Genomic DNA, 8,508 nt, shown 5'->3' on the forward strand with positions numbered 1-8,508 from the left:
TACGAACATTACTCACGAGCCTACTCATAAAAATTATAATCGAACTTGTTTACGAACTTTCGAGCTGAACTATATTGTACTCAAGTTCAGCTCATTTACAAACTAAACCTTAAAGTTGTCTTCATGTTGGACTCATTTATAAGTGAAACCCTACTAGTACTTATTTAAATAAAACAGAGTAATATGCTCGGGCAATCCTAAAATCCTAAAGTCTTGAAGCAGCTCAATCATTATCAGCTACAGGTAGACAAACTAGTTTTGGTGATCGAACATGTCTTTTAAATTTTCCCATAAAATAAATGTTTTCTAGACTTCCAGGCACTCATATTTTTCCATTATATTTCTCTATTACCCAAAATTAAATGGTACTTTAAAATAAATTCAGTAGTTGGTGCTCTGACCATATATATTTAAATTATTATTAGATGGTGTAACCACGTCTAATTCGGTCTTATGCATATTTAAATTATTAGTAGAAGGTGTAACTAAGTCTACTTATGCATATGTATATTTAAATAAAATTATACCATAACTCAGTTTCAGAAGGGTTTCATGCTCACAACGTGTAATAATATACTAACATAATAATAATTAAATAGCGACTAATGAATCACTAATATTTGTTCAAAATAGAGCAGTAGAGTAAAGAAGTAAGAGCATAGAAATTGAATTGCTCGATGCAATTTTTTCATTCAAAGATGTAATTTATTTATATCAAAAGAAAAAGAGCATGTTAACGATTTTTTATACATATGCTATACATAGCCCTACTATCACAATATTGACCACTCATTATGACAATCCATTCATAACAACAGGCAGTTATTGGTAAAATAAATAAAACTAGGACCTTTTGTTTGGTTTCCTGTAACCCAGCGTAGTAACTTGAAGTACCCGGGAACGTAGGTAAATTATAATGGTTGATTATACAAGAACGAAGTAACCTATATTTTTATGTAGAGCTGCAAACGAACAGAACCGAGCCGAGTTCTGTCCGAGCCGAACCCAACATAAATTTTTTTAAAAAGAGCTGAGCCGAGTTTAAAATCGAGTTGAAAAAAATGTTCATGATCAGCTCATTTATAAATGAGTCGAGCCGAGCCGAACACGGGTTTACTCACGAACAACCGAGCTGAGTCGAACTCGAGCTGAGTCGAGTTGTCCGCTAGTTGTTTAAGTATATTTTTTAATCGACCAAATTTAAGGTATATTCATAATTTTATAAGTGATATGAAGATCAAATACTAGTCTCATCTTACAATTATATATATACTCACATTCTACACTTGTTTCTTAATCCATATAATTTTATCAATTTATGTCACTAGTCGAGTTTTAAGAACAAAATCAATTTTATTTTAAATTATTGAGACATTCATAACTTTATAAATCATACATTACTTTTAACTTGTTGATGTTGATTGTCAAAGATTTAGTAATTTTTGATATTTCAGTTAAACTGGTTTAGATTAGAAAAGACATATAAAATAAAATAAAGGAAGCAAGCCCCTTTAAGTGGTCGAGAAATATATTTATTAAAAATTATTTTATTTTTTTCTTAAAAATATTATAACGTTATAATTTATTTTGTTAATTCACTGTTTCAATTTATTTGAAACTGTAATTTTGGTCGATTTTATCATAAACTCCTCTAATAAAAGTATGAGGTGAAATTTAGGGTTAAGTTTAATTAGAAATTATTTGTTAAAGTAATCAAGCTATGGTGTTATGCATTAAATTAATTAAATTAATTGTTTTATTTATTATTAAAATATATATTTAATTTTAATTAAATTAATCATTTTACTTTAAAATAAGTATTCATTTTTCATTAAAAAAATTAAAATCTTAAGTGATTAGTAAAAATATTTATTTCTTGTTATATATAAAAATTTCATTCGGGCCGAGTCAAGTTACCGAGTTCGAGCTGAGTCTGAGCTAAACAAGCCGAGTCCGAGCCTAACATACAAAAAACTCGTCTCGGCTCGTTTAATTATACGAGCTTATTTTTATGTTCGCGATCAGCTCATTTAAGTAAACAAGCAGAGCCGAGTTCACTTAAACGAGCCGATCCCAAATTTTATTCACGAACGGTGTTCATTTGCAGCTCTAAGTGTTCAGAGTTACGGCAAAATACAGTAACCTTGTTACCTACCTTACCCACGTTCACCCAAAGTTACAAAGTTGTTTAGCCTTTTTTTTACATATATGTTTTATTTATAATGAATATTAATATTCTTTTTCATTATTTTTTTTAATATTTTCTGATTATTAAAACTGATCTATACATATTTTTATAATAGCACATACAAATTCATGTTTTGGATAATGATTGTCCGTGGGTAGAATTTATGAAAAACTGCTTAAATCCAGTGGTACCAAATATAATTAATTATGATAGGATACAAATGTCCCAGATTCAATATTCTAGCTCAGTCTAGAAGCAGTCCATACCTGCGGCTTATATATAAATGAGTCAAGCCTGGCATGACATACGGGGCATTAGTCATGATAGAGGTCCCCACATGATAAAGACAACTAAGAATTGCCAATGATTGACACAATCAAGACACGCGCCAGAGCATCTTTGGCACACTGCTCCACAAGGCTCACCTGGACACGTATAAAGCATCCCTGAGCATCAGGCATCCTCTTTACTAAGTAACGAGCAGTCTTGATTGAAGGTACCCATTCCTAAACCTTTATATGTGATTTATAAATAATCCAAGAAAAAAAGGTCTATGAGTTATTCTCCCGCGACTCATTTATAAAAGAGTCAAGCCTGGCATGACATATGAGGCACGAGTCATGATTGAGGTCTCCACATGATAAAGATAGCTAACGATTTCCAATGATTGACATAATCAAGACACACGCCAGAACATCCTTGGCACACTGCTCCACAAGGCTCACCTCGACACGTATAAAGCATCCCGAGCACTAGGCGTCGTCCTAACCAGGTAACGAGAATCCTGATTGAAGGTACCCACCCCTAAGCCTTAATCCATGAGCTATAAATAATCCAAGAAAAATATATCTATAAGTAACTCTGCCATGAACCATTTTTAAAAGAGTTAAACCCTGCATGACATATAGGGAACAAGTCATGATTGAGGTCCCAACATGATAAAGACAACTAAGGATTCCCAATGATTGACACAATCAAGACATACACGAGAGCATCCTTGGCGCACTGTTTTACAAGGCTCACCTGGACACGTATAAAGCATCCACGAGCTCCAGGCATCCTCCATACTAGGTACGGAGTAGTCCTGATTGGATGTACCCACCCCTAAACCTTAATCCTTGGGCTATAAATAATCCAAGGATAAGAGGTCTATGAGTTGCTCTCTCCTACACACTCGCATACACTCACATGGTCTACTTTCATTGTCTATCTTTATCATCCAAAAGCGAGGTTTTACACTCACATTAGAGGTGTCACATGGTTCAAACCTCCCTCATGTATTATTTTACAACCACCAACCAGCATCTATAACACAAGTAGAGTCCTAGCTCAGTATCAGATGGAGCAGATCGTGAAAAAAGTTACCATTGGTGCTAGAGTGAGGGGGTTTATAAACAACCAAAACACACAAACCCAAAATAATTTATAAATAAAATGTCAAACCAAAAAAAGATCAAAACACATATACATACATGTTTTTTATATGAATACCAAGAACACCCATAAAAACCAGAAATCCAAAACCCATTTTTTACCAAACCCAAACGAAATCAATTTTTTGTCAAATAAAAGTTTATCGAACAAACAAGCCAAGTCAACCCAAGTATATCGTCAATAAACATTCAAGGAAGAGAGAGAGAGAGAGAGAGAGAGAGACGAGCACTCGCTAGGAAATACAAGAAAAATAACAACAAATAGAAAATGAAGTGGTAAACAAAGAAAAGTAAAGATAACTTACAGTTTGGATTAGGAAATGAGTAAGAGGTGAGCAAATCGGTCCTTTGCAATCCTTGGAACCGGCGAATCGGCAAACGGGGCTGGGATCTTTCAAGATTTTAAGAATTGGGGAGAAGATGGAAAAAGGGTTATAGCAATTAATAAATAAAAAAGATAATGAAAGGACTAGGAGATTCCCTTTTATAGCACCTGGTTATAAAATGAACAGCCTAGACACGTGGTGGACAAGGGTTGGATGATAATTTATTTTTACAAAATATACACACACAAATATAACAGTTGTGGCACGCCTTTCGAGGGGGCACGACCGTCCAAATTCGAATTCAAGAGAGGGAAAACAAAATCATAAAATGTTTCATATTCAAGAATCTCCGAGATTAAAGTCAGCCTGGACTGTTGTTAGAAAAAAATAGCCAATCCTCAAGTCATTTTTACTCCTTATCCGGAAGTGTTATTGTATATCCAACCTGAAATAAGGGTAAAAAGCAGCCAAAAATTTCTCAAGTCATTGTTTACTATTAATTCAGATTGGTTATTATATCTCCAACCCGGAATGGGGAAAAAAGCAGCGAAAAACTTTCTCAATTCAATTTTTACTTCTAATTGATATTGGTTATTATATATCGAACCCGGACTGGGGAAAACACAGTAAAAAAAATCATTTTCTTACCTCTAATTCGGATTGGTTGTTGCATACCTAACCCGAAATTGTGTAAAAAATAGCCAAAAAATTTCTCAAATAATTTCCTAATTCTAATCCAGATTGGTTATTGCATGCCCAACCTGGATTAGGGGCAAAAAACAACCAATTTTTTAAAGACAATATCTTTCAGAGATTCTCTCCTTTTCACCCATCCAGAAAATCTGCAGAGGGGAGTGGAGGCAAATGATCTCGTCCTGCCGGAATTAAGTCCCGTCCAATCTAGCCCAGTCCAGGAGCAGTCCAGTCCCGCGGCCCATAAGCAAAAGAGTCCACCCTGGCATGACACTTGGAGCAGGAGTCATGACTGACGTCCCCACAAGATAGACATAACTAATGATTTTCAATTATTAACACAGTCAGGGCACATGTTAGAGCATCCTTGGCACACTTGTCTACAAGGTATACCTGGACATATGTAAAGCATCCAGGACTGCCAACATTCCTCCTTACCTGGTAACGAGTTGTCCTGATTGAGGGTACCCACCCCTAATTTTTGGGTTATAAATAATCCAAGGAAAATAGGTCTAGGGGTTACTCTCTCCTACACACTCTCATATACTCACAGATATACGCATACGACCTACTTTCACAATCTATCTTTATCATTCAAAATCGAGTTCTTAGCCTCATGCCGGAGACATCACGGGGCTCAAACCTCCCTCTGGTATTGTTTTGCAGACACCCACTAACAGTTACGCCACAAGCAGTCCTAATATGGCGTTAAACAGGAGTTATCAAATTAATTTATTGATATAAGTTTAAAAAATTAGTAAATCAGTATTACTGCCTTTTAGTGTTAATTAGTAGATCATAAGTTCAAAACAAATGTTTCATGCATGATGTCGTTGGCAACCCTCGTAAGAGCTCATGACAAAGATTTCTCCAATTTTATGACATAAAATTAGAATGAGATTGATGGTCAGGTTTTTAGTTTTTAGTGCTTGTCTATAGGGATTGGTTTAGTTTTTAGCGTTTAGATTGTGCGCGCGCTTGATCCCTTTTCTCACCTTTTATCTCCTTATTAATAGGCAGGTGTCCAATTTTCGTTGTACTCGAGTATCTGCGCAGTTTACCAGCCGTGTAGCCTATGTCTAATTTTGTACAATTTTTAAAATGTACAACAGACTTGTAATCCTTCTTGAGAGATCCCTGTTCATCTATACTTAGATAGATATAAATCCATTCTAGCTATAACAGATTTAGCCTTATTGATCTCTTCAAGATTCACACCACCAACATGTGACATGTATTATCTAAGACTTTTAAAGTCACGAAGAATGTAATCTTCAAATCAAAACATTTGATCTTATCAAGATTTTCAAAGATGATCATCTTGTCATTACTTCTTGTTATGATCGGATAACTCACATGCAATCAACCTTGACTTGCATATCATGTGTAAATAACACATGCATATTTGTCAATTCTTTGATCTTGAATCAGTTTGACATCTCAATATTGACATATTTCATATTAATGAAACGACTTTACTAGTCATTCATCAAGGCTTCAACTCATTATTGATATTGCCAGTTTTTAGCGTCCCAAAAACTAGCAATTTCAATTTATATCATTACCAAGTTTAAGCGCCCTTAAATCGACAATTCTCATTTATATAGTTACCAATTTTGAGCGTCCTCAAATAGGCAACCATATCATTTATTTTGAAGCCATTGCTTATCATAACTAAACCAAATTTTAATATTCCATTTTCACGTGTCTATTTTGTTTCACCCAAAATGATTACCAAAAATAAAGACTTTCTATTCTTCTCTAGCCAGAGAAACCCTCAGGTTCACATAGAATATATCTTCAAATATCTAGTAGGAAAGACTGTCTCAATGTTCATTGATGTACTTTTAAATTTCACAATTGTATGTATCATATATGAAATTTTAAGTATCATCTTGATGAACCTTATTCTCATACCTCGAGAATATTATTTTAAAGTATATTAGGTCATCACTTTTGACTATAATATCTTATTATCATTAAGACCTTTTACTTTCTTCCGATCCACATATAAATTTTCCCAATTTAAAAATTCATTTGGGTCCTAATGTTTTTATCTCATAAGAAGATCTATATATTTATTAAACAAGATTCCTGTCAAACAGAACCACTCTCTATTTATTAACATCCTTTCCCCCCATAAAGGACATAGAGAGAACATACACAATTCATTTTCTAGTACACGTGCTAGAAAATCTTGATTTATTGACTTCTCAATAATAGTCAAATTTTCTCTTGGTATATTCACTTATCAAGAAACATATACAAGAAGTGCATTGCTTCTATTAAACTTATAGATTTACCTTCAAGAAAATTATCAAGACATTCAGGAATAGCAACTACCCGAGTCTTTTTTGCTCTTTACAGGTTCATCCTCACATTCATCCAATAACTTGTAAGTTCAATTAGATGACTTTTAATTACAGATTTTCCAGGAACTACTAGCTTATCGCATAAGCATTCCTAAACTCCGTAATAGTACTCTTACGAATCTCACAAATTAGATTCATATACCGAATATCATTAGACTCAACCATTGTCTATATATCCATCCAAAATATCTCAATTGATTTTGAATCTCATTTTACCATTAGAGGTATTGGTATCAAGTTTCGAGATACCCCCACATTTGAATTATTTTCAAGAATGTTTCATTACATTCCACTATTCATAGAAAATTCAATAATTTACTATTCTAGATACCCTCACAATTTAAACATTTCACAGAATGTCGGAAAACATTCCAAAACTAATAGGAAATTTAATTATTTCCTTCTGTTGTATCTTGTATGGAACGATTAGCCCTTCGTAACTAATATCCTCAAATTCAGTAATAGTCTAAGCTGATCACAATCATTTTGCATCTCCCTCAAAGCGCAACTCAATCATGCATTTATTTGATGCAAGCAAGATATAACGACATCATGTATATTCACGTTGTGAATAAAATTCACCCGATGATTATTCATAATTAATTTTATCCTTTACCATCTTAATTTTTTTTAATATTAAATTGATTTTCAACCTTGAACTTATAGATACCAAGTGTCTCTATTTAGCTTCATTATTTACTCGATAACGAGTACACGTGACTAATGCTTTACTATTAATATAGAAGGTAAGCGCATATCATGTCACCATCTCTCATCTGAGCAGGTTTTACATCATTCATTAAAATCTGTAAGGTTTTAATATCGAACCTGAAGAACTTTATGTAGTTCTTATCATCAGAAATTCAATTACTGAATTTCTCCAAAAAAATTACATGGTTCACAAGAACCAACATTTTTGGCTCATCTACTGGTGCAATCAGAAGAGGCCCATGAAAAATATAAACTTCCAGGAAACCCACATTCGGTGATTATCGATCTACTGATGCATTAGGGTTAACAGCATTTCAGATTCTCTCCGAAATTCGGCTTACAGAGCTGGCATCAATATTCGCCATATTAGGTATCACACAGATCACCGTAATAGGCTCGCGTGTCACTGCCACAGCAGACCGAAACCAACACGTGAAATTACTATTTTACTGGAGGAAAAATCCAACCAAAAAGATATAATTTCTGTGCCGACCCATAACCTGTGCTCCAGGCCCATTAGGTTTTTAATGTGAAGAATCCCGAGCAATTGTAAATCTAGTTCGCTTCAGCTGCACAACTCATCACATTGTTTAACAATAAACATATTACTTCATAATATCTAGTGCAACACAAGTGAGAATCTATAACAAATTTTACCAGTCAAACTATTGTTAACTCACGAGACACATTACATTATAAAACAACTTATGCCTCCCTTAATAGCTTTCTGAAGTCTCCATATAGACTAAAAGCATTTGTTAACAAATAATTCTATTCAAGTAAGA

The sequence above is a fragment of the Apium graveolens genome, chromosome 5 (genome assembly GCF_009905375.1).
Source record: "Apium graveolens cultivar Ventura chromosome 5, ASM990537v1, whole genome shotgun sequence".
Taxonomy (NCBI): Eukaryota; Viridiplantae; Streptophyta; class Magnoliopsida; order Apiales; family Apiaceae; genus Apium; species Apium graveolens.